Here is a 27,335-nt window from a genome sequence, read left to right as displayed (position 1 = left end):
AAACAAAATGCCTGGTGAGGACTAAACAGCTGGCGTGGTTCTGAGAGCACCACAGCCAACCCCTCCTCACTCGGACACGCAGCGGCTCCCCAGCACGCGGGGGGGCTGCACTGCGCTACCAGAGGGAAGTCTGCCAGACGCACCCATGAGTACAGAGCCCCCCCCCACCCCGGTCGGCCTCATGGCCCCCTCGTCTCTGTGTGGTCGATCCATCCGAGGTAAACACACATTTAAAGAAAATCTGCAACATGAGAGTGGAAAACTGAGATAAACAAAACACCCGAAAGTTTTAAAACCGAAAATTCAAGTCAGCAAAGATATTCTATAACAAACTCAAAAAAACAACTTTTTTAGTGTCTCTAGAAATACATGAGAAGCAATAACCATATCCACGTAACAAGTACAAGTACTCCCAGAAGAAATACCAATCCCAGAAAGAAAAAGTCCATGAACTTAAAAATGGGAGCCCCCAACAAGCACTAGCCTAGAACACCACGTGCACGCGCCTGGGTTCCCCATCGGCACACACCTGTGATTCCGATGATTTAACTCTACAACACACCCAGCGCCTCACCCACAACGTGCTGTGTTTACCGCACAGTCAGAGGTTTAAGATGGCACACACAGAACACGTTCATGGTACAGAGACACAGTGCCCACTGTTCAAGAAAACCCGTGTCTGGTTTTAGCTGCTCTGCTAGTTTTCAGGACAGGATGGGAGAAACCAAAGCTCCTGGTGTTTTTAGAGGGACATACTAAACGCTCCTGGAAGGATTAATAAAGAAGAGCTAGCTAAATGGGAAGACTTCAAGATACTGAAACGTATTAATGAGGTATGTGAAATTTCTGGAGAACTTCACAAAATGGTAAACATCCCGCCCATCCAGATGATTTGCATTCTGTCCTTCCCAAAAGCATAGCAAGGGACTGGATTACTGGTTCAAAACCTTACTATTCCCAAAGCCCTTTTTTATAGCCAAAAATACTGTAATGCCCTACTTGCTATTCTGAAAGAAGACTCATTAATGAATATTAACAAGTATACATGTAATTTTTAAAATATCAATATTCTAAGTGTAATGTAAAAGAAACTAAAAAGCAATTTATAATAAAACTATGTATTTCAATATATAAAAAAGTTTCAGGTTCAATTAACCATGAAACAGATGCTTATAATTTACTTATAAAGAATAAGTGTGGACTGTAAGAGATCGAACCAGAAGCCTTCCATGTTGAAAGTGTGAGAAAAAGAGCAGAGGTGGACAACAGAATGAAAATGAATATATTGTATATATATTAGAAGTATGCACAAGTTATTCTGTGTTTTTATGTAAAATAATTACCTACGCTCAGATAATTATAGACTAATTTTTCACTGCATAAATATCAAACAGGGCAGCTGAAAGTCATGTGGGATACAGAGCAGCTTTTTGTCTTTTCCACTGTGAAACATCTGAAATCTCTGACTCTTGACACAAAATGACCTCCATTGTGTCAACAGAAGCAAACACCCTCCCGACTATCTATTATGTCCACTAGGGGGCGGTATTGTCCCCATGGGAAGCCCTGTTTGGATGACCTATGGGAGTTTCCTTCTCGCCTTCCCTAGTCTACCACACTGAGAGTCAAATCCTGAAGGACAAATAAGCAACATATATAAGAAATACACTAATACGGAAAACACTATAAAGAAATTAGTTTAGGCTTATGGCATTAACAATAGCTATATTCAACACTGTTTCCTCTTACTGAATTCAAGATCATTGGTTACTCCACACAGAATATGGAGTGAGAAGCTGTATCTTTGTAACACTTACTTAGATAGCAAAAAGTGATTCTGGTTTTTAACATTCAGATCTGGCTCATTAATGATAAAAAGGGGTTTTTCACAGAACTCTACCACATTCTCATCTCCTCACAACAAGAAGTAATGCCTTCTTTCACATGTGGTCATTACAGGAAGGGGGAACCATTTACTGTCAGTGACTTTCTGATGCAATTCTACCACCTCTTTCAAAGAGAGAATTCATCCAAGAAGCCTTAGTCACTGCTTCAAGGAAAATGCCACTGCGCTGAATAGACACAGACTAAACCACACGCCGAGAAGCCCCGGAGCTGATCCCACGGTGAGAAAACAGACGGAGACCACCTGGCAGAGGGGAGATCCCAGGTCAGAACAGACTAAGCGGCATGCCTCAGAATTTGGTCTTTAATTCAGGGAAAAGGCTGACAAGACGTAGCATCATTGCCTCATAAATCAAGCTCAGACATCGATTTCCCCTCTGCCCAACTTTTAAAGCACACTTCCTAAAAATACAAGACTTCGGTTCTAAACCAGGAACTTATGCGTAATTAGTATCTTAGCAACTATAGGCATTGCAGTTTTAAAATTTCATGCCCTGAAAGGAAAATGGAATCCTATACTTTAATATTTAAAAATGAAACTACATTTTGAAGAGAATGGATTTCCCATCAAAAGGATGATGTACTGAGTAACATTATAAAGCGATTCAGAGAGAAAAACTTCAGTTCTGTGCTCCTCTCAAGGAGAGGATCAATTTTTTCTAAAATCTCAAATCTACCCAAAAGGAAAAAAGGAGCCGTTCCTCCAGTTTCTCCTTACCTGGATTACCAATAATTCTTCTGAAGAATCGGAAGGCAGATGCACGTCCTCATTTCTGCGGAGGAGGCAACGCAAAGTCTAAAGCCCAGGAGTCGCCCAAGACCCGGACTATTTGCCGCCGGAGCCTGAAGTCCCCCTGATGAATGAAACTGCACATCGTGATATACAAGTTCTGAGCCAGCTATTGGCTAAGTGAGGGCAATGCGTGTGGAAGTCTGATTTGCCACTTTCAGGGCATGCCTCTTACATCCCATCTCCGAAAGAAGAGAGACACTCCACTCCTGAGTGAGTCAAAACTAAAGAAAGGGTTCGTTTTTTTCTGTAGCATTCTGCCTAACACTACGGAAACCACAAGGAGAACACACCACAGATCTGACTCCACCAGGCAATGTCAATGAAGAAAGAAATTACGATGTCGACACTGGAAATTCACAAATGACTCTCACACCACAGCCCAAGTTCTTTTGTGTTATGAATGCCTAAGAGTTACACATTGGTATAGACATGGTACACACATTTTAAAGCCAAGAATTCTGAGCCACGGTTTGGGGGCTCACAATTACCAAGTGGTAAAAAAAATCTCAGAAGACATTTAACCTTTGTGCTACACTGACAATCAAGCAATTAAACCAAGAATGATGGAACAATGGTGTAACTGATCTCTCTAGAATTGGAGGTTTTTAATACACAGTCCTTGGACCATGTGCATCAGAATGACCTAAGACTGGACTCAGAATCTCTGGGGTGGAGCCCAGGCATCCACGTGATAACCAGCATTCTAGACTATTCTATATACTTTGCAAAGCTGGAAAGCTGTGTTTCCTGCCACCAGAACTTAACAGCAGATTATGGCTGCTGCCATCTTTCTTTATTATTCAGTTATCTTGTCTTTGGTTACTGCTGAAGCCTGAAGCAGTGAGAACACTAACGCCCCCTCGGGACACAGTCTGGCTTTGCCTGGTCTCCCTCCCCACCCTGCCCTGAGAGAGAAGAGCTCAGGCTGCAGAACCTTCAGAAGCTGAAAAACGCAGGGCGTGAGGTTGAACGTGAGCATTAGTCAGGGATGCTACCAAACTGTAGCATCTTTGGCTGGAAAACACAAAACGCACTGCTGAAAACAGGAGGAGGAACAGAGGGAAAGCGGATGCTGACGTTCGCTGACTGCGCACAGTGCTCCAGGCAGCACATCAACGACCTCATAGGCTTCTCTTTGCCAAAAAATGTCTCACCGAAAACCAACCTCAGCAGTGTACGAACACACACGCTCAGGAGTCCTCCCAGGACAGCAGAGGCAAGCCAGCAATGCGCTCCCCAAGGAGGACTGGGTGCTGGCTTTCTGTGCCCGCCTCCAATCCCTGTAGTCTACATGAAGAATTAAAAAAAGGAAACTCAGAAACAGTGTCAGAAATGTATTCACAATGATGTCATCTTCCCCTAGTTCTTGGTTCCTTATATATCCAAGCTAGGATTCTGTGAGCCTTCAGAAGGTTCTGACTCGCTTTCCATGATCTATTTTAACCAGTGAATTTTCTTTAGTCCAAAGGGCTGGGGGTGGGGTGACCCCATTATTACATTATATATAGGAAGTTAAAATTCGAATATCACAAGCAAGTACAAAAAATTGTCTTACTCCAATGTGCATGAAGTTTCTAAGCAAGCCTCCTGGGTTCGGGGAGCCCAACTCGGAAAACAGTGTGTTCATGCACAAGCTCTTCCAACTGCTCCCCTCTGTGTTTCAGGACGACGACACGCTCCGACGTCCACACACAGGCAGGACTGCGAGGAAGCTGACCTGCGCCTCTAGCTCCCTACTGTGAGCCGACCCTAGTGCACTGGGTGTTCAGAACTGGGTGTTCCGAGTGTGCGGTCTAACAGGTGACACTGGGGTGGGTCAGGGCAGTGGTTCTCAAACGGTCTGTCAGCACCGGGGCCCCTTTCTCCCCCAGATGAAATCTCAGGGGAAAGCCCAACGACACGTGCCAGATGAAAGCCCGGCATCCCTAGTTGATGTGGTGGACCGGCGGGTGCAACGTCCCCCCTCACTTGGGCTCGCTTACTCATCTCGTCCCCACGGCAGCTACTGAGGCAGCACTGCCAAAACCCAAGGGCTCTATGTTATCCTGTCTCAGACCTTGACGATTTTTAAAAATTCGTACTTTACCACTTTATTCTATGTGTGCTTTTGTATCTCAAAGCTGAACATCAATGAAATTTTTTCAAAGTCACATCGTGTTTCGAATGCTGCGCAATAAATACACTGAGCTGGAATCCGTTAATCTATTTGGCTTGTACAGACCCTCACATAAAAATTTTGATCTCTTTTGTACCTCTTTGGTAACAACACCCTTAAGCATATGTGCAAGTTCAAGGTCACTCAAGGACCCTCTGCCATGATTTCACGCTCACTGGCCGCCATTAGGTTGCTACATATGGCACGACAGTTTCAGACTACATAGTGAACTCAAGCCAAAGAGAGAGAGATGCACTCATGCCCTGAGATCTAAAATGAGGAACAAATTTGAAGTGTTGCTAGTTAATCATTTCTAAAGAAAGGAGAATACCAGGTCAGCACAGAAGAAAACAAAATGCCCTCATCAAGAGACAGCACTTTAAAAATTCTGCTAGCAGAAAAATGTAAGAGCCTTCCTTTTAAAATATTTTTCTGACTTTTGTTTCCCAGTTTAATAAAAAAGACAATGTGGCCCTGGCTGGTGTAGCTCAGTGGATTGAGCGCGGGCCTGTGAAGCAAAAGATTGTGGTTCGATTCCCAGTCAGGGCACATGCCTGGGTTGCAGGCCAGTTCCAGCAGAGGACGCTCGAGAAGCAACCATACATTGATATTTCTCCTTCTCTCATTCCCTTCCCTTCTAAAGATAAATAAAAAAAAAAGACAATATGCCTCATCACACCCCAAGAGCACATGTGACAAACTGGCCAGAGTGAAGGGACTGTCCTGGGTCACCCGGGAGCACCACCTCCATCAGGGAAAGGCCCCGGCCTTCTGGGACCACCTGTCCCTCAGCAGAAACAGTGTCCCAAAGCAGCAAACGTGACGTCCGAGAGACTGGCGTCAGCACTCACACACACAGAAGGAAGTGATCTGCCATTTCAAAACGCATGCTGAACCACAGTCTTACTTCAGAATCCGCTGGGTTCCCCTGTGATTTCCATTTTAATTTATTATTGAATATATGGAGGTACACTAGTAGCACTTGGATGACTTTTAAATGGCCTCTTTCTGGGAACAAAGCATGGCGAAAAGGAACACTGACATGAAGTAGTCCTCAAATGCTTAGTATGTTCCCCAAATTTACTGCCATTGGTGACTGAGGACTGGAGCTACTCCTCCCCCAGGAATGGTGCTATTAATGACAGTCACATCCCACAGGAACTTATTCCACTCACAACGTGTCTGTAATACACCCCAAATCAAATGTCTATTGGAACTGTGTTGCAATACTAACAATTATATAAAGAATAGCATAAACAAAGAATAATTACTTTTCTGTATGCAACGTGTAAGAAGGTTTCATCAGAAGAGCGTGAACCAGAATAAGACGCTTAGGAGATCTGAAAGTCAATGACACTAGTCACAATCCTTACTGTACCTTTAAATATACTGTATTCTTTTTTTCTTGATGATTACATACCTACTCTTTAGTTTAGCAGCTATGACTATTGTGATTGGAGGCTCGCCAACACTGATCAAAGAGGGAAGAAAAAAACTAAGAAAGACATTTACCTGAAATATAGAAAAAAAATACGACACAGACACGTGTATGGCATTAACAGACTACAACCTGACAGGGGAATAGGAAAAGATGAGAATGTAACGTTCAGAGTTGTAGGGAAGAGGGAGGAGGTGCCGGGGTGACATCTCCCCTGAGCCAGGGCGGCCTGGCTGCTGCGTGGAGCCGGGGATGCGAGGCTGACCCAGGCACTGTGCGGCCGGGCCCGTGAGAGAGTGCGTGCGAAGCAAGGGTTTCTAACCTGGGAAAGCTCTGGGTGGCAAACTTGGTAAGGATCTGGCTGCTGATCTTTCAGATTTGGTCTGGCTGGTGACTCAGTTAATGAGATCAGAGTCGGGGGTCAGCATGGGATGTGTGCCCAGCTCCATGGTCACAGAGCCTGAATGGCCCTAAGCAGTCAGCTCCCAAGCATGTGGTGCTGGCCAAGAAGGACCAAGCCACAGCCCGTGGACAGCTCAGGACAAAGCCACAGTTCTCCGGAGCTCCGCTGGAAAGATAAGTCATTTTTCTACAAGACTCTGTGAATTTCTTAATTAACTGGGGAGGGGTGGGTACAGCAGAAACTAGGTGTCACAATCTGAAAAATTTGTTTCTACTATCATACCTAAAGTTAAAATGTTTACTGAAAATGAGTATTGGACCCTATCTTATAGTGACAGGAGTTTTATATATTTTTAACGTTCCTAAGGTGCTAAAAGTGAACCTGCAGTACAGTGCCATTTAAAGGCCTTTTAAATAACACAAACTTTGGCCTTCCTAAACAGATGGGTGGCATTTAAGTGTGTGTGTGTGTGTGTGTTTAAAGCTGGGGAATTCCAGTTCCACTATGAGGGGAAGTTAGGAGAGAGACTGAAAAGGAAGGGAATTATCGGTCATAAAGGTACCCCCCCCCCCCCCGCCACCTTTGCTTCTGGACAAGGCAAAGTGATCTATCTAATGCACTGTTTCCCCAACTTCGGAACAACCCATTAACGAGTCCTGAAATTTCATGCATTGCCAGCAACAGTTTTACAAAAGCAAAGCACAGTGGAAGAGATAGAAAGTAAGAGGTCATCACACTTAGTGGAACTATTGTTTCAGAAACTTGTTTCATTTAAATGTGTGTGTTGCACACACTGTTTCCTGATGTACACAACCCTTTCTGTGAATCCCAGGCAGAAACCGGTCATTAGGGAAGAAGATTAAAAATCCTGTTTGAACCAGGGTGTGCAGGTCATGTGGGATGTAATTTAATCAGTGCTTTCTCTGCCTCCGTGGCCTTATCTTGGAAAGGAACCCACAGAGATGCATTTACATTACTAACCAACGATTCCTAAAGATAACAGGCAAGTCTTTACTCGCTCATTCACCCTGGTCAGTGTCTATTCTCCCTATGCAGAAGTTACGGAAGAGAGGGCAAAAAAAATGCTTTCTAAGTCAATAGGGTCCTATAGTGATAGCTAATACATACTGAGCGCTCACCGTGTGCCTGATGGTGGTCTAGGCCCTTCACACATCAGGAGGCACTCAATCCTCTCAATCCCCCTATGAAAGTAAATACGAAGGTTGTCCCTGTTTTACAGATACGAATCTAAGGAATTAAGCCAACAGCCAGCATCCGACCCAGGAAGTCTGAGCCCAGAGCCTTCACTCTCAATGCACCAGTGACCACCACAAACACCCGTAAGCGAGAGAAAGACTGTGACACCAGGAAGGAGGGAAGGAACTGGTAAGGGAGACTGGAACCCCAAAGGCCAACTTATGCTGTTACCACCACTAGGCTGTGCTGTCCACCCCTATTTCTCCTGTGGGACAGTCCAGTCCACAGTGTACGCCCAAGATGGCTAGCTTCTTCAACACTCTGATACCCCGGGTGCATTCCGACCACACTCCCCAGCAAATTAGTCCCAGCTCCTTCTTTCTTCCCTGCCTAGAAAACATATAACAATGTGACTGAGTGGGTCCTTACTTTTCTGTAATGAATCTAAGTCTTACTTCTTTATCTGTTATATACTTACTCTGTCCACTAACAGGTGTATGAATAAAGATATGGTATATAAACACAATGAACTATTACTCAGCAATAAAAAAAGAAGAGATCTTGCGATTTGCGACAAAATGGATGGATATAGACGGGACTATACTAAGTGAAAAGTAAGTCAGACAAAGACAAATACCACATTATTTCACTTACACACGGAATCTAAAAACACAAGACAAAGGAGCAAACAGAACAAACCAGAAACAAGCGAATGGCTGCCAAAAGGGAGGAGGCTGAAGGATGGGTGAAATTTAAAAACAAATGAACAAACACACAAACGTTTTAAAACTTCATTCTCAGGTGCTGGTACTTAAGACATTTTTTTGAAGATTTTATTTATTTTTTTTTAGACAGGGAAGGGAGGGAGAGAAATATTGGTGTATGAGAGATACATCAATCGGTTTCCTCTCACACGCCCCCAACTGGCAACCTGACCCAGGCCCCCAGGCATGTGCCCTGACTGGGAATCGAACCAAGGACGCCTTAGTTCTTAGACTGGCACTCAATCCATTGAGCCGCACCAGCCAGGGTGGTACTTAAACTCTTACATTAGCCAATCATTTCTGACACATCTCCCAAGTCTTATCTCCACAACCTAGTGACTCCTGCAGCCGCAGTGATGACTGCCAGTCGAGGTGACCCAGGGCTGGTGAAGGGACCTCCTTCTTTGTACCCACCTGTGTCACTTCACTCTCTTCATCGCTTGTAAACAGGATCGAAAGAAATCGCAGGTAAAATATACACTGTGACAAGTGTACCCGTGTGTTTTAGAAAAATATGAAAGAATTATATGCCAAAGATTTCCTTTTCCTCTCATCTGCCCACCCTTGTCCTCGGGTTCTATAGCCAGCCCTAGAGATAGGGCCCATTCAAACAATAAATAAAAATAACTCTCTTCTTGGTAGCATGGTTACCTCCCCCAGCTCCCAGGCCCAAGAGTAAGAACCTAACACAACACTATTTAAATGCTGAGTAGCCACTGTGCATCTCTACCTATTGAAGTGAGAGGGAAGTACTTCTCCTCCTGGCCAGTGCAAATAAATCCTGGAACAGGAGGGAACCAGTGTTCAGGTCTTCATCTGACCACCACACCTGACCACCGAAGTCGAAACTCCCTCTTTGAAAACACCTGGTGGCCAAACACAGTACCTTTCAAACTTTAAGAGATTTTAGTGCTTCACAGTGCACTGGACATTTTGATGTAGACAATAAAATTATTAGAATTCAGGACTATTTCAAAGTACAGTGAAACACTCAGATAACAGACGAAATCTGAGGTTTACATTTACTGTGCCAAGATCTCACCACACTCCACTTGTATATGTATTTTCCAAGCAGTCTGTTGGACGTAAGGCATGGCTTAATACACCTATTAAAAAACACATATAGGGTAAGTTCTCTTTGGAGAAGTTGTCTCCTCAGGCCCTCTTCCAATTTTTAATGGGATTGTTTGTTTTTTTGGTGTTGAGTTTTATAAGTTCTTTATAAATGTTGTATATTAACCTCTTATCGAAAGTATTGGCAAGTATGTTCTTATTCGTTGGACTGTGTTTTCATTTTGTTGATGGTTCCCTGTGCAAAGAAATGTTTAGTTTGATGTAGTCCCATTTGCTTATTTTTTCTGTTTCCCTTGCCCAAGGAGAAATATCAGAAAAAATATTGTACAGACGATGTGTTGTAGACATGTGCACCTGAAACCTGCGTGATTTTGTTCACCAGTGTCACCCCAGTAAATTCAATGGAAAGTAAATAAAAATACATAAGGCACAGTGTTGACAAAAGAAAATTTCTACCTGAATAACACTCTGTACATGCCGGTGTCAATGCCATACTCGAAGCCCAAAACACAATTTTACTATTTACTATTGTAGTAACTTTTAGGTTATTTCTAGGTATATTCAGGCTACTTCTTCTCCAGGTCAGATTCAAGTATTTCTTTATGCCAGATATTCGTTGTGTCTACAACCAACACTTTTCACTTGGGCCAAGGGGCACATTTTCTGCAGTGAGAAGAGGATGAGTCACGTATGTACCAACCTAGCCAGCCAGCTTCTAAGAAAGATGGAAGAAGAGAATGCCTGCACTTGACACGTAGGACACTCACCGGCGGCACTGCAGGCCGGGGCTTTTTTGGTGATGATGCTCGGTTTCCTGCCCCATTTACCCTGTTTCCTTAACTATACTGGGGACCAAGGGCATTCATTTTCAGGATATACATTCATATGAGAGCAGTAGTTGTGAAAATTAGATTTTAAAAAAATGGGAACGTTATATGATTTATGGGGCAGGGGGTGGGGGAGTCAAATGTAAAACTGTAGCCTCAGCAAGCACAGTGCACTGGTAAGTTCAAGGGCAACGTTAAAAACGCTCCTCCACCAATAAAAAAAAAAATCAGGTGTATAATAACCATCTACACAGGAGCATTTTATGTATTGAGGGAATTTGCCAAAGGCCTCCCTAAAATACAGGAATTAAGGGTCTTCTTTCCTGGGTTGAACGGGGGTACACAGAGCTGAGAGAGACATGGAACTTCTCAGGGAGCAATGACCATCAGAAAAGAAAGTGATTCCAGTTTAAAAGTTATCCCATAAGAACTTCACTATCAGTGAGAAAAAGACTTAAACATTTTTTTTTCTCATCTGTGCACATGCTGGGCTTCCCCCAGCAGGGCAGTGGAAAAATTACCATGCATGGGGATGAGTTGGCTTTGCTTTCCACTACGCTTTGCTGAGACACAGACTTTCCAAGGAGTGTGTTCAAAAACAAAAGACCAAAAGACTACAAAACTCAGGCTTAATATTCATTTTTGAAAATTACTGAAGTGCAGAAAACCCTTTCACAATGCATATGTATATTAAATCATATACACTTTAAATATTTTGCAGTATTATTTGTCAATCATACCTCAACAGAGCTGAAAAAAGTCATTAAAACTTCTGGTTGAATAAGTACTATCTACCTGTTGGACCAGTTTTATGTGTTAATTGCTCTGGCCTTGTGCAAGTCCCACCAGCTCTCAGAAACTCAGTTTCCTTACCTGTAAACTGAAAAGGTTAAGATAATGCCCTGGCCATGTGGCTTGGTTAGCTGGAGCATCATCCCATGTGCACCAAAAGGTTGTGGGTTCAATCCCCAGTAGGGGCGTTTATAAGAGGCAACTGATCAGTATTTCTCTCTCACATCCATGTCTCTCCCCGCCCCCCCCCCACCTTTTCCCTCTCTCTAAAAATCAATAGACATTAAAATGAAAAAAAAAAGAGGTATTTTTAAGGAATTCCAAATGCTGAAATTTAAATTATTTTGTGCCTTATTTTCTCCTTCAAATATCTTTGATTTAATCCTACACTAATTTCACCTTAAGAGATTGGGGAGGAAGCGCAGTGGGGGGACAGGAGGGCTTGTTCAGACAGATGCAAGCACCAGGCCTGCTTCGCCTGGGACATGTGTTTTAAGAACAGGCGAATGCATCTGAGCCGACAGTGGAAACGTAATGCACCCCCTGTGTACTAATTCTAACTCTGGCAGCATCTGCAACACGTCCTCAATTGCAGCTACACCCGTCTTTCACAAACGCGTACCGGTGAGCCACTTCCAGATCGACTGCAAGCTGACGTGCACTCTGAAAAACCACCCGAAGCCAAAACTGAAGAAGAAAATGAGTCACTGTGAAGGACAACTTTAGACCAGCCATGCCATGGTTCCTTTCCACTAAGGTGGCAAACTGAACAGTTTACAAATATATTCATTTGCCCCTTCGGTCAGAAGTGCTAGATTTACTTTCTTCCAATCAGTGATGTAGACATACCGAAAATACTGAAATCCTTTGGAATCCATTTGCCTAAAGGTCCATTTCCTACTAAAACAGCAAGATACACTGTGTACAACTAAAAATGCCAGATATTCAGGAAACACAGCCAAATATTCTGGAAATACATTCAGATACTCATGTTGGATATGCAGATTTTAAAGAGAAGTGCTCCTGTATGTATTACACAATTCTGTCCCCGAGGACTGAACAGCAGACTGTAAAGTGCAAATATTTATTTGAAAATCTCAAGTATCAGGGGCATCAGAGTAATGCTCCAAACTTAGGGAAACCTGACTCATTTTTACATTGCATTAAAACGTCCTCCCTTTTAGTTAAGTAGTATTTTCCTTGTGGGGCAACCACAGCTAAACAACAAAGTCAAACCAAAAGATTTTTTTCCTAAAGCTTTAAATTGCGGCAAGTAACTCGGAGCCCACCGGCATGTGGTTTTGCAAAGTCTATGGCTATGGGTGGCTCCCACCAGGATTCAGGTAACTGAGTTCTTTCACACACTAACCCAACTGCGCTTTCTTCCATCATTCGCATTCTGTAAAACTGGACAACAGCAACCTACCCTCACGCTCTTCACCCGATGCTCGGCACACCAGACACACTCACCAAATGCTATTAACGTCACTGTTTTCTTTCTGCCATACAAATTATCACAAAAAATAGAGACAGAGCAAAACAAATCCATCCCTCAACAGAGAAACACAACTAAAATAAATGTACTCGGAGTGCCATGAAGTACTGTTGTACGTGGCAGCTACAGCAGCAGCTGCTCTGTATTGAGCACTTACAGTGAACCGAGCACTTACAGTGAACCGGAGCATTTTATTTACCTTCTTTTGTGACAACATAAACGCTTAAGTCTTTAGTACTGTTAAGCACTGAAGCTCAGAACGAGCCACCTGTAACACACTCACTGCTGCCAATCTCGTCTGCTGCTTCGTTCCTTCACTCGCACCTCTGAGAGACGTTCTTGGCCGCCTGCAGGGACCTCTCACCCCTTTCATCCCCAAGCCAGGTGCCTATTCTCACTCCAGTTTCCCCTCCCAGGAAACAATGGAGAAAAATGGCCAGAAACAGGGGACATGTAAGAAATACTTTTTAAACACGTTGTTCTTGTCTGAGGCTCTTCAACTCGGACAGTATTTTATGTTCCCAAATAATGCTTACATGTCTGCCATCATTTGTCCCCTTATGCCCTTCTCTGAAGCCAGTACAATCTTGTCCTGTGGGACTCAGTTTGCTTTTGACAATGGATGGAGGAAGAGATGAGCGCTGATGAAGTGGGGCTGGGGCTTCGGGCACGGATTCCCTCCCTCTCCCAGATGCTGGCAAAGGTGTTGGCTGGAGGGACCATCATGTACATTCAGATGTTTTCCTACCGCCTTCCAGGCAGGGGCTGTGACTGGAAGTAAACAAGGACCGGAAACTGTGGCATGCTGTCTCACTCACTGTTAATAGACCTTTAGAAATAGTCTTCCAAGACAGGTGATTATTCATGTAGTTAGTTTGTTTATTTATTTATCTTAAATGCATTGGGGTAACATTATTTAATTAAATTATATAGTTTCTAGGTGTGCAATTCTGGAATATATCATCTGTATGGTGTATTGTGTGTTCAAAACCACCAGGCATTGGTCTGTGTGCCTGTTTTCATGCCCATACCAGGCTGTTTTGATTACAGCAGCCTTGAAATACAGTTTGCTATCAGGTGTTGTGATCCCTCCTGCTTTGTTCTTCCTTCTCAAAACTGCTGCAGCTATTTGGGGTTGTTTATGGTTCCACATAAATTTCTGAAATGTTTGTTCCATATCTGTGAAATATGGCATTGGTACTTTAATATGGGTTACACTGAATCTATAAATCGCTTTGGGTAGAATGGCCATCATAAACAAATCAATAAACAAGTGTTGGAGAGGACTTGGAAATGCACTGTTGGTGGGACTGCACACTGGTGCAGCCACTGTGGAAAACAGTATGGAATTTTGTTTAAAAGAACCATTTTGTACATTCTAACCTTTAAAACTTATTGTATATAGTGAGTAATCTTAGATATATATATATAATTACGTTTCTTTTATAAATAAACTTGCCATTTAAAATCATTGAGAATTTTGCTAAAATAAGCATTGTACAGAAGTCACTATGATATTTTAATTAGGGCTTCAACATAAGTAAGCAATAAATTTTAGACTGTTTTCTCCAGCAATAGACTTAAAACTAGAACCAAATGTATTTCTCATGTAACAAACCAAGCTGCAAACTTATGCTGTTTAAAACTTAAGTTCTTAACTATCCTGAAGAGTGCATTGTCGTTTCCAAAAACTTTAAATGGATCCTGTTTACTGGGTGCTTTACTAAATGATCGTTTTGTAGCCCCATTAAGAACACACAAAGGTAAGGAATCACATTTTCCCACAAAATCCCTTCCTCTCATGAGGTATCAGCTTCTTGAATGGGTGACATGGTATGACTACATTTCAGTTCATCAAATGCTAAGGTGTAAATACTAAAGATTCTTGAGGAGGTTAGGTGACTTACTTCAATATATTCCAACACACAAACTTGCCAGCACACTGTGGAAGTGTGAGGTCCTACAAATGACAACGCAATTGACTTTAAAATAGAGAAACAGTGCAGTACTACCTTTGGGCCAGCAGGTGTCTCTCTGCAGCCCATGACGCCGACCAAAAAGACAATGGAATACAGAAGCACCCCCCACCCCACCATCCCCCCCCAACCCCACCCATGTGGTTCTGGAATCCCTGGGACAGTAAGGACATGAGTTCTGAGATCGGACCACCAGATTGTTTCTGAGAAACCGAATAGGGAGAATCTAAACAAATAAATTTAGTGAAAAATAAGTTGTTAGTTTTTGGAAAACTATATTTAACATGCAAGATGAAATAGTACAGAGAAATCTATTTCATTCAGAATGGTAAATAAAATGATTCTTAGCTACTGGTCAGGAGAGCAATGTCAAAGGTCAGACAGAAAAAGCGTTGAGGCACGAAGAGTATGTGATCAAATAGGAACAGAAGCTTAATTACAAAAGGAAAGGGAGAGTTGGAATGTGAGAGTTAAGTTGAGGCAAGTCTGAGGGGGATTTTAGGCATCAAAGAGACTTGTGCCCATTACTGCTAAATATGGAGAAGAACGTGCTCCCACCACAGCCTAAAATACTGCGAGTCTGTCCAAGTACATGGACTCACGGGTTATGAAACCCATTTTGGGGAGCAATACAAAGAGGAGCTCAACAGCCACGAGGGTGTGAAGCACAGCGTAAGGCAGACAGTCCAAGATGCCACAATGGCCATGATGGGGGGAGGTGGGTACCAGACTTTCGGGGGTGGCCACCTCCCAGGTTACACAAGCGTCTCGCCACTATTCTGCACACCTGGAACTAATAAACTATTGTATGTCGACCGTGGATGAACATTTTTAAAAAAAATTATTTAAAGAAGGAAGAGAAAAAAGAAAAAGCGATGGGAAACAATAGACCAGAAAATTCGATCACAACTCAGAGTGAAGGCCTCACTCTGGGAAACCATACGTGTGCATGCACAAACATGTGTGATGGATGGGTCCTACTGTAACACAGACGGGTGCGCCAAAGAAAAGGTCCGAAAGCCACCGCCACACTGAGTGCCCCAAGTGCCTACCTCTCTCAAGTCAGCAATGTCATCTGTAATGCCATCAACTAGAAAAACCACTTCCCAACGAGACTGGTTGGGAAGTCTCGCTGTAGGAAGTGCGGAGGCGGCAGGAGAGGGCTGGCTGGGCACCCATGGGCGGCAGTTGAAGTTCCAGAGGGATATTTCAGCAGCCAGAGGGTTCCCCCTGAGAAGAGTGGGGTCTAAACCCTAAACTGGGGTCCCCAGCCTACAGCACCAGAGTTGGGAAAGGACACCAGAGAAGAAAAACATGGCAAAACAGAGAACGGTGGAGTAGTTAAAATAGACTCTGTCAACTGTAAAACAGAACTCGGGGGAAGGAAGGCACGACATGAATGCCAACTAGAGAAAGGTCTGACTCTATGTATGAAATCGGACTGTGGGCCCCGGCCCCCACCTGGCGTTTTCTCCCCACCCGAGTACAGTGTGCGGATGTGTCGAGGGAGGGGGCCCAGGGAGGCAGGAATGCTAGAAGGGAGCGGGGAGGCCAGACCTGGATCCTCACTCTGGCCAGAAGACCCGAGTCTCCCCACACGGCGAGGCAGAAAGGTGCAGGCCCAGACCGATGGGGCCGGTGGGGAGAAAGATGACGGACTCAACGCCACGATCTCCACCACCAAGCACAGACCTCGGCACGGACACGGCCCTTGCACGTGCTTTGTTCAGCGTGTCTCAGTAACACCAACAGTTCTGACGTGAAGTCAGGCCGAGCAGAGCCAGGGGTCTGAAATGTCTCACTCCGAGTTACCACCAGGAAATCTGGGAGCTGCTCTTGGTATCGCCTCTCTGCCTTCACCCTCCACAAGCCCTTTCCGTGGCTGTCTCTAAACTGAGCCATTTCCCCAAATGGCAAGGAACTCTCTCTTCAAGAATTTTAAAGCAGCTTGTTTTGTTTCCAAATTGAAACTGACCTGCCACTGGTAAGGTCATCATGAACGGAAGCTCAAAGGCAAAAATTAATGGGAGTTCATAGCCTCAGGGTGCGCAAAGATGAAGAAATTAGGTTTTCCGGGCCACTGTAAGAGGTCATGCAGAGACCACGCCAGAACTTACCAATGGTGTTCAGGCCACCTTTAGAAATAATGGATTTGTTTCTGTTGGATAGTCTTTGGTCATATGATTGGTTTGTTTTGGGCTCAGGTACGTTTAAAAGAACTTAATAGCAAATACTTATGTGGTATTTACTATGTGCCAAGTACTCTTCTAAGGACTTCACAAATATTTACTCATAAAAACTTAACCAATGCATATACAACCCCTGCTCATTCCAGTTACCTGTTCAGTGGTTTATTCCATTCCATTAGAATTGTCTGTTTCTTCCATTTTCCTCCTGCAAAAAGGTAAGGAAAACATTGCTAGTGAGTAGCCAGAAATGCATATGTCTTTTATTGCTGTTTGACATCTTCTAAACTTGAGATGGGGCTTCACTGAACTTCAGCCCATCACTTCAGCTGCCTCACTCCCTCAGTCCCCGAACAGAACCGTCAAGGCGATAACCCTATGTGTGTATGTACTGGGAGATTCGAAAAACAAACACCTCACTGTTCCTGAAGAAATCGACATGCGTAATAAAAGGTTACATGCATAGAGAAACAATTTATAAGGTTCTCCTTGCCTCTGAATCCTTCTGCAAATAGATGGCTTTTCAAAGCACATTCCCTCTGAAGTTTTTTCAGGTGGGCAGCACCTTTCCCCCACTGGGTGAAATAATTGCTGTTTAAAGATAGAAACAATTGGTGGGTGTAGCTATTACAGATTTACTTAAATTTTTTTTAATGATCATGGGAAAGCATCGTTAAAAGGGAAAATTTTGCCCAGGAAAGGCAGCTGTTCAGAGAGTCTCCACCAGGTGACAGTGGCCTTGAGGGAATTCATGATGTCTACATTTTGTCCCTGAACTCTGCAGGCTCCAAAAATATCAGGTCCAAACGTCACTCGGGTTCCAGGAATGCTCAAGTGCATCGATACGGACTCAGGCCAACAGCGCTCACAACAGCCTGAATCACAGGGTGTGGCAGGAGTAGGTTTACAGTTGTGAGCCCATGACACGCGGAGTTTATTCTCATGCTATTACTTATTAATGACTGTAAACCAACTTTCCTCCCACCCTGTATCAAGCTACGATGCCTGTGGGCTCATCTATAAGGAAAACCCTAACTGTCAGAGAGCCTGGACACTTGCCTGTCCAGCCAGCTTGACCAATGTAGCGACGTCTTTAGACAACCCGTGTTCCTGAAACCCCAGGATAGGCGCCGCCTGGGCAGGTCAAAGATCAAGCCAAATTAGCAGCAGGCTGCCCGTGAACCTGCCAGAGCAATCCCAACCCAGATGCCACCGTCCTCCGACGCCCTCTCTGCAGACCAGTGGCCATCGTCCTCCCAGACAAACACGAACGCCTCCGGCTGTTCCCTCTGCTCCCACTCTCCCCCCCCCAGTTCACTACCCACAGTGTGTCCCGAGCAAACCTTTAAAAATGAAAGCAGACTGTGGCTCTGCCTTACCAAGACCCCTTTCAGGCTCTACATCCATCTAACAATAAACACCTGGACGTGGACTGCAGGCCTTGCTCTGGTGCTGCCCACCTGTCCCGCCCCCTCCACCCACCGCTCTCCCTGTCATCCTCACGCTCCAGCCCCTCTGGCCTCCTCTCTCCCCCTCAGATTTCGCATGCCCCATTTCCTCTGCCTGGAGGCGAACACACACACACACACACACACACACACACACACACACACACTCTGCCCCTTCCCTCCAGAACATGCATACAGCTAGTGACCTACACACACACACACACACACACACACACACACACACTCTGCCCCTTCCCTCCAGAACATGCATACAGCTAGTGACCTGCACATCTGAGCTCAAATGTCACAGGACCCCAGGGCGAGGACAAAGCTCCCAGACACCTTGATCGTCTCCTTTATAGCGCTTACTGAAGCTTATAGTCACACATTTCTGAGGTTATTAACCTACATTAATCTCTCATGCGCTGGCTGGGAAAAGCTCCGTGAGGGTGGACACCATGCCCATTCTGTCAGCACGCTGCACAGCAGCGGACACCAGGACATACGCTGCTGCATGAGCACTGGCTCTGGGCTATCAGAATCGGTTGCGCCCGTCACCACAACAGGGATGATTCTGCCAGGCAGGCCACACGGCTTCCCTGGGTGGGCTCTGTGGCCCTCCGATGTGCCCTCCCACCTCTGGGGCGCCGGTAATTCGATGAGCACCATCTACACTCTCTTCTGTAACCTTTGTTTCCTCGACCTCCACGGCCAAAATAGATCTTAAGATACCAGAAAAGAAACAGAGCACAAAGTCCAAGATACCTCTGGATAGCAACTGCGCAGAGAGGACTTGTGGCAGCGGGTTACTAAGAAACACTACAAACAAAAGGAAAACATACATTGTAGCCAAAGGAAGTCCTTGGTGAGACAACGCTGGCAAACAAATGTGCCGGCAGGCGCACCCAAAGCAGTAGTCCTCGGAGGAGGGGACACGAAAGGGGGGGTTTGCGGTAGCACGCTGCCCTGACAAAGGGGCTGACGGCAAGAATGCGTGGAGATCCACGAGGGAGGCTCCGCACACTGCACCTCCTCCCACCCCCAGGGCCTGACTCTGCGTACCTGGTACACAGAAGGCCTGCTGTGTGGCCACTGCGGTCTCCCATTTGCCTCACAAATCAACAATTAAATGACATTCCCTAACTTACTACGTAGAATGTTTGAAATGGTTCGCAGCTGTGCTTAATATTTTAAAGATGTTCTCCTGGCATTTCAGTCCTCTGATGTGATGAGGATGAGAGCAAAACTGATAGGAAGAAACCCCACATGCTTCTGGCTCCAAATTCATATCTGGTCTTGAGTTTGGAGAGGGCCAGCTGCACGCACTCACTCAACAAATAGCAAGCACCTTGAATAAGCCAGGCATTGTTCTAGCGGCTGTGCGCGCACACTCAACAAGACAAACCCCTTCTACTCACAGAGCTAACATTCTCGGAGAAGACAGACAATGAACGTAAAGTAAAATACAAGGTATGTCAGGTGTGTGAGTGGAAAAGTGTTGAATTTTAAATAGGGCGCTCAAGGACAGCCTCACTGAGAAACTGACAAATGAGTAAAAGACCTGAAGGAAGTTTGGGAATGAGTCACGGTAGGTATCTTGCGACAGTTCCAGACTGACAGGTCAGCAAGTGCAAAGGTCCGAGGCAGAAGGGTAGCCTGCCTGACTGGGACATGCAGAGGAAACGGTAGTGGGACATGTAATCAGAGAGGTGAGGACTGGGCTTCTGGGGCACGATGAGGCCATGGAACACGACTGAGATGTTCTGGGCAGGGGCAAGTGTGATCTGAGGCTGCTGTGCTGAGAACAGACTGAGCAGAAAGCACGGGAGGAAGCAGCAAGAAGCAAGATCAGTTACTGGGCCCTGGAACAGCCCGAGAATGAGATCACGGTGGCTTGTACTGGAAGGCAGCAGTACTCCTGAAAAGTGAACAGATTCTTCCTGGAACTTGAAGGACATGCCCTGTCATCCTAATCCTTTTACCACTACAAGGTATTTTTGTTTTTGTTTTAGTTGTTACTTTTACAGAAGAAAACTTGGTGACTTTTTACCTGCCGTAGAAGAACAGAGGACCACCACAGATAGTGGAAAAGACCAGACAAAAAGAAATCTTTGCATCACGCTGTCAAAGGACTGAACACACACCAGTATTGGTTATTAATGGTCACCTGCTTGTTCCATTAACATCTCTCCTTCGCTTTGAAAGTGAAGGCTTCCCTAGGTCATTCCACACATGTGACCGTGATAGGTGACGACTCTTTCACCAAACGTTTTCCCCTTGAAGATCTACAGCTGTTCCAACTGGAGAAACCCCAAGCAGAAGTCTTCTTAATAGATCCAGGTTTAGGTCACTGAGGGCTAGCCCTGACATTCGTCAGTGGTGCCAGTTAGCCCAGAAGCATGCTTGACACATCCCTGAGGAAGCCACACTCTGTCACAGACCCTGTTCCCTGAAAACCCATGAGGACGACACGCTGTCAAGCACAGGAAGGGCATGACAGAAGTCTAAAAAAATTGAAAGTACCCTTTTTATTCTCTCCTCTGTGGTTTATAGAGTGGGGGGAGATGCACCCTGAGGACATTATACTAAGTGAAGTCAGTCAGTCAGAGAAAGACAAATACCGCATGATTTCACTTATATGTGGAATGTACACAACAAACTAAACAAATGAAACAGACTCACAGATACAACACACTGGTGGTTGCCAGGTGGGAGGGTGTTGGGGGACGGGGTGAAAAAAAGGGGCAGGGATTAAGAAATCCGAACTGGCAGCTATAACAGAGCCACGGGGCTGTAAAGGACAGCACAGGGAATACAGTCAATAATATTGCAGTAACTATTTATGGTGCCAGGTGAGAAAACATCAAGTGGACCCCTTTGTGGAGCCCATGACTGTCTAACCGCTATGCTGTATGCCTGCAGCTAATACAAAATACTATTGAATGTCGACTAATTAAAAAAATTAAATTAAGATAAAAAGTATAAGCAAATTAAACACAAATAAAAATAAAAAGAAAAACTACTTTAAAAAAAATAGGGGTCACCGCCTGTGACTGCTGTTAACAGAAGCCACTCCAACGCTCCAGGGTAGGAGAGCAGCGCCCCCTCCACCTCCACCAAGGAGCAGCTTGTCCCTGCCGCGCAGACTCCCCTCCTCGAACGCTGATGCGCTTTATTTGTCCAGCGTTCCTCAAAGTGTGCCCAGACAGGCAGCTCGAACGCTGATGCGCTTTATTTGTCCAGCGTTCCTCAAAGTGTGCCCAGACAGGCAGCTCGTCCACGTGGCCCTGGCGCAGCCATCGCCCACTGGAGCTGCGCGCTTCAAACTCAGTGCCCACAGGACTCCCCTGGGGGCTCTTAAACGCAGGTGCGGAGTCAGAGGCTCTGGTTTGGGCCTGAGATGCACNCACTCCAACGCTCCAGGGTAGGAGAGCAGCGCCCCCTCCACCTCCACCAAGGAGCAGCTTGTCCCTGCCGTGCAGACTCCCCTCCTCGAACGCTGATGCGCTTTATTTGTCCAGCGTTCCTCAAAGTGTGCCCAGACAGGCAGCTCGTCCACGTGGCCCTGGCGCAGCCATCGCCCACTGGAGCTGCGCTCTTCAAACTCGGTGCCCACAGGACTCCCCTGGGGGCTCTTAAACGCAGGTGCGGAGTCAGAGGTTCTGGTTTGGGCCTGAGATGCACTTCTCGCAGGCTCTCCAGGGGTGCTGCTGTGGCGTGTCCACAGACCCCAGTTTGAGCAGGCGTGGAGTGGTGGGAACCCTCGCCCTCCTCTCTCCTTCCCCCTCCCTTCCATGCCCTCGCCAAGACCCCTGACAGAGACGGAAACCACTGCAGTTAAGACATTGTTTTACACTGAAAACCAGACTTTGCCTTTCGTAGTTGGGTGTTGAAATCCCGGCAATCAGTCTTTTCTGGAGTACCCTTAACTGGCTGATTAGATCAGAAACTTCCACTGAGCCACCACGTACTGTTCTTTCGTTCTCCCTTTCCTTCACTCAGCCCCTCCCACGCTTGCAGAAGTCCCTACAAAGGACCACTGCTAATAAGCACGCTCCCGTCTCCGGGAGGTGCACAATTCCAAAACGAATGAACCTTCTCCGGCTCAGCCTTTGTGTGCTCAGGCTACTCCACAGACAAGCCGGGCTTGGCTGGGTCAGCACAGATTTTTGTGGGTGACTGCTTGCAGATACTGGCTTCCTAACAGTGAGTCCTAGCGCATCTCTCTCCAGGACCCAATCCCACCACTTCCAGACAGAAGGGTCTCCTATTACACATATGGCCAAATCGCTCCTACAGAATACAACCCAATACTTTCTAATTACAGATCATTCACGTGGAAATGGAACCTGAGTTACAACATTCCCCTTGGATTCTTCTGAGTGACTTTAATTCATGACCATTCATTTTTGTTCACATTTCACAGGTTTTTATTTCTTTCTTAACTTTCATCTGAAGTATAATAGTGGAGAGACTGTAAAAAAACAAAACAAAACAAAACCAAAACTACGTCTCCAGGACAAGGATGCCCAGCGCGTGCGTGTGTGAGAAAGGGCAACTTTCCCTTTCTCTAAAGCTCTAAGACAACGAAGGGAGATGGTGCAGAGGGAAAGAGGCAGCACTAACCCCTCAGACCGCTTCCCTCCTCCGGGTGCCTGTGAAACCAGACGGAGGAACCCAGCAGAAAAGAGGCCAACAGACAGGACGGCCCAGTGGCAACGGTTGCTTTGGAGACCAACCCAGGAGACCACAATCACCTGTTTGCACACTCCTTAGAGACCAACTGGAATTATCGCTGGGTTCTATTCAGGCAACAAACTATTAGCCAAACTCCAGTGAGGAGGGAGAAGGCGCACACAGCTTGGGGCAAGATGTAAAGGAGAGGCGGACCACCTACGCACAAAAGCATGTGGCAGAGAGCAGACAGGCTCCTTCCGCGCTGTTCTTCTGGCCTGAACCCAAAGGTGAAACAGAAGAGGAGGACTTGGCACAATATAAGGAAACGCTGTCTAACAAAACAGACTTCTCCACCACACAACTATTTTTTTTTTGCAGAGTGTTGCGCGCCCACCACTGCTGAGAGCCTCATCCCGCCACCCTGACCCTCCCCAGCATCTGCCCATCACAACCCCGCCAGGTACCTGCCGTTCCCCAAAGATGGCCTCACCGCCCTCGGCATTCCACACACTGTGCCTGGGATTCCCCTCTGTGAATCCCGAGCTGTCTCTTCTTTCTGCACAGGGTGAGAGCCTGCTCCTCGTCCAGGTAGTCTCCACACCTCGTCCCTGCGCCCCTCGCTCTGCTGCACACACTCACAGACCGGGAGGCCCCCGAGGGCAGGAGCATCAGGGGGCACTTACCTGCGCGTCTGCAGGGCCCACGGAGTGGCCTGGACAGAGCACTCGTTTGATGACCAGTGAAGGCAGAGGAGAGGAGGGAGGTGAAGAGAGAGAAACGGTGCCAGTGGTGCCAGTCAGCCCTACATTATCACCTGTCATGAACACTGCAGACGGGACTCTGATACTGGGAAGGAAGTCGGTTTGAAAGAACCTGTTCTATGTAGAAAGACATAAATTACTGTGGCCTTCACTGAGGTTTATCATTTCATGTATATTTTAATCTAACTATTTTAACAGCCACTTAAAAATAGGCCCAATACGTGTGCATGTTATTTAATAGTGAAAGTTATTTTTCCTGTAAGCCAGCATACTAAAAAAAATATTCCATTGTTCCCGGGAAGCCTACAGAGCACGTGCCCATGGCATTTCCCTGAAGCCTGGACTGCGCACAAATACAGCGAGTACAGGGACCGCTCCTGGGGGAGCGCCAGTGATACTCTGCAAGCCTGTTGAAGCTCTGCATGCCAGAGAGCGAACTGTGTCTTCAAACTCCCCCCGATCTGTGCCATCCTCTGTCCTAATTACTAATTAAGACAAATGAAGGACTGTTTATTTTACAGTGTGTTCTTGTTTTCCTAAGAACCTACACCCAAGCTAATCTGCTTTTTGGTCCACCACTGGCAATTTTCAAAACATGGCAAGTGGAGTTCTGTGGTCACTTATATGAAGAGCCATTCTGATTGGGACTTGTCAAGGGAGTGACAGGTGAATCAACCTGGGAACTGCAGAGCCATTGCTGTAACAATAATCACTACTTGGAAGGATTTCCATAAACCATGCCAGCCTCTCCCAAAGAGCAGAAGACGACAAGTGAGCCCACACCTGAGACCAGACGACCGTCCCACAGAGCCTGGCTCTGCATCAGCACCAGCATGCACACTGGGTACCCTCCCCCCTCCCCCGACAGACGGCCACGAACACACTCCCCTCCGGTACCTCCCAACAGCTTGCTGCCTTCAGTCCCGTGTACTTTTCTGGGCTGCTGCCCTGGGTGGCACCAGCTGGTTTCTGGGCCCCGTGGGTGCCACTGCCACCCCAGGATGCTGTGGGGCAGGGCGTGACAGAGGCCACCGCCTCCGGGCAGACGGTGGCAGGGCCTTTTGCATTCATTGCAGCTGCCCTCCCCGTTCCTTATTATAGAGGAAAGCACAGTGGGTCTTCTCCGTAAATAGACCATGGCAGTCTAGGAGTTAATGAGGTCTTTACATCACTTCACGCAACTTTCGAGAACAGCCTTGAGGTGTGTTTTTCAGAGGCATCAGGCACAAGTCCTCCGGCCTCTGCCACCATCACAGCGTCAGACAAGCTTATTTTACCATTAACTCTTCCTTTAAAAAGCCTCTCTCTCTCCTCCAGGTTTTACAGCGGCAGTGAGGTGGGCTGGCCAAGCAGCAGAGAACGTGGCAACTGGCGCCGGTGCAGACCCCGAGCACAGCAACAACGGGGCAGCCGCCGCAGACCAACAGCACACACACGGGGGAACAGGATGTCTGGTGGTTACTCTAGACTTGAGGTTGCTGGTAGATGGGGTACAACTTTCAAAACAGAATCTTCTTTACTTTTAGCTTTGCCAGTTCTTTCATGTATTTGAGCCGTGGGGTTTGCTGCCTCCGAAACGGCTCAGTCGGCCATGGGGGAGAAGACTGCTTCTTGGGAAGCCCCTCTGGCCTCTAACTACTCCTGGGCAAAGGCCGGTCTCCCATCTCAAAGCCCGACCAGCTTATCGGAAAGAAGACATTCAACACCTACCACCCCTGGCTCCCATAATCTGAAAAGGAAACCGAGGAAAAGCAGCGTCCCTGTGGGTCCAGGAGTCCTAGGTCCCCATTCACCTGGAGAGGACCCCGGGGTTGGGGGAGGGCATTTACACAGAAGAGGAGCTGTGATTCCACAGGCTCAGAGAGGTCAAACGGCTTCCGAAGCTCAGCTCCGGCTGAGGGCATTTCCCTGGGCTGAAGCCCTTTTCTAACCTGTCCCAGAGTGCTTCCCTCAGGACAGGACCCAACACACGCCCGTTCTCACAGTCACAGAAAGAACACGACGTAGCTGGGACAATGGGATGCAACCTTCAATAGGCTGCAAAGGAAAACATGAAACAAGGCAGGAACCAGTAACTGAAGGTCACAGGTCCCGATGCGGCCCATTCCACGGGAACAGGAAAATAAACCCCTCCCTACAGGCTGTACTGAACCACCCTCAACCACCTCCCCAGGACGTAACACGTGAGACACACCCCAGTGCGCAGGCCGAGTGGGCAGGGGCAGGGGGCCTCTGCCCCCACTACAAGAACAGAAAGTTCCAGGAACATTTCCAAAGGGCCTTGTCACAGACTTTGCAACTTGGGATCCATGCAGGGAGCCCTGTGGGGACCTGTATAGCATATGCTGCCACCCTGGGCTTGGGGGAAGTTGCCGAGTGCAACTCCAAGGGCCAAATACGGAGCCGAACTTTAGAAAACCCACACACAAATGAGAAGGGGGAGTGTTCTCCTGGAGTCAGGTGAAAAAGCATTTTTTTAGAAATGAAAACACAGGGTCCAGCAGAAGTAACACATACCTGAGTGTGGTTGGTAGGGTAGTAACGGGTGGAATAATTTATCGTTTTAATTTGAACACTTCACGTAAAATGTTATATGGTGTGTTTGTGATATTGTTAGGTTACAGAATTACATGCTTATGATTCTGTAGTGTAAGATTTTGTAACAAAGAGGGGCATTATTTGCGCTGGCCCCTGTCTCTGTTTCTCTACATTGAGAATGAAATGACTGGGACCCTGGCCAGGTGGCTCAGTTGGTGGAAGGATCATCTCGTGCACCAAAAAGCTGTGGGTCAAAGCATATGCCTGGCTTGCAGGTTCAGTCCTCAGCAAAAGTGCATACAGGAGGCAACCAATCAACATTTGCCTCTCACATCGATGTCTGTCTGTGCCTGCCCCCACCCACCCCCCCCAATCAACAAAAGCATATCCCCCGGTGACAATTTAAAAAAAAAGAAAGAAAAGGAATGACCAGGAAGCACTGGTGACACCACAATCCCGGGCAAGAACAAGGAGTTCACATAAGCCTGGGTGTGTCCTTGCTCCCATTCCCGCCCGCCCACAGTTCCTGGGGCAAACAAATTCTTGGCCGAGCAGGCATGTGTGGGAGGCCTGATTTATTTTCCAACTATTAAAGCTTTGCCCAGAACTACTTAATCTGAAATGTTCAAGGTCGTGCATTCAAACACAATGCTACAGCCTTGTAAAATAAGCAACTCTGGGGTCTGTGGGGAGTGTGAGGAGAGGGGAGAGGAGTTAACCATCCTCATTTGATCTAGCTTCTTAACCCACTCTTACTTTGAACCTGCTACATATTCTCAGGAAAATGGATAAACCTGAAAAACACACAGCTAAGAAAATAACAGCTGGTTTTAATCAAATGCTTACTCTAAATATTGTTACTATTTATTAACGTATCTGACCATCAATGGTCCTTTGAAGGGGCAC

The 27,335-nt window shown here is 46.3% G+C and overlaps 1 long non-coding RNA gene across 2 annotated transcripts in view; it reads right to left on the bottom strand.

Annotated features, from left to right (window-relative positions):
* The window catches only part of LOC118989142 (uncharacterized), a 110,239-nt gene that overhangs the window by 5,901 nt on the left and 77,003 nt on the right, over positions 1-27,335 (bottom strand). For both annotated transcript variants that reach the window (XR_005066957.1, XR_005066958.1), the window contains exon 4: positions 17,159-17,213. This is a non-coding gene — a long non-coding RNA (uncharacterized LOC118989142). The remainder of the gene's footprint in view (positions 1-17,158; positions 17,214-27,335) is intronic.

The sequence above is a fragment of the Sturnira hondurensis genome, unplaced genomic scaffold (assembly GCF_014824575.4).
Source record: "Sturnira hondurensis isolate 20B ecotype Veracruz unplaced genomic scaffold, ASM1482457v3 Scaffold0006437, whole genome shotgun sequence".
NCBI classification, from domain to species: Eukaryota; Metazoa; Chordata; class Mammalia; order Chiroptera; family Phyllostomidae; genus Sturnira; species Sturnira hondurensis.
The sequence above is the reverse complement of the archived record's forward strand: the minus strand, read 5'-3'. Positions and strand labels throughout refer to the sequence as shown.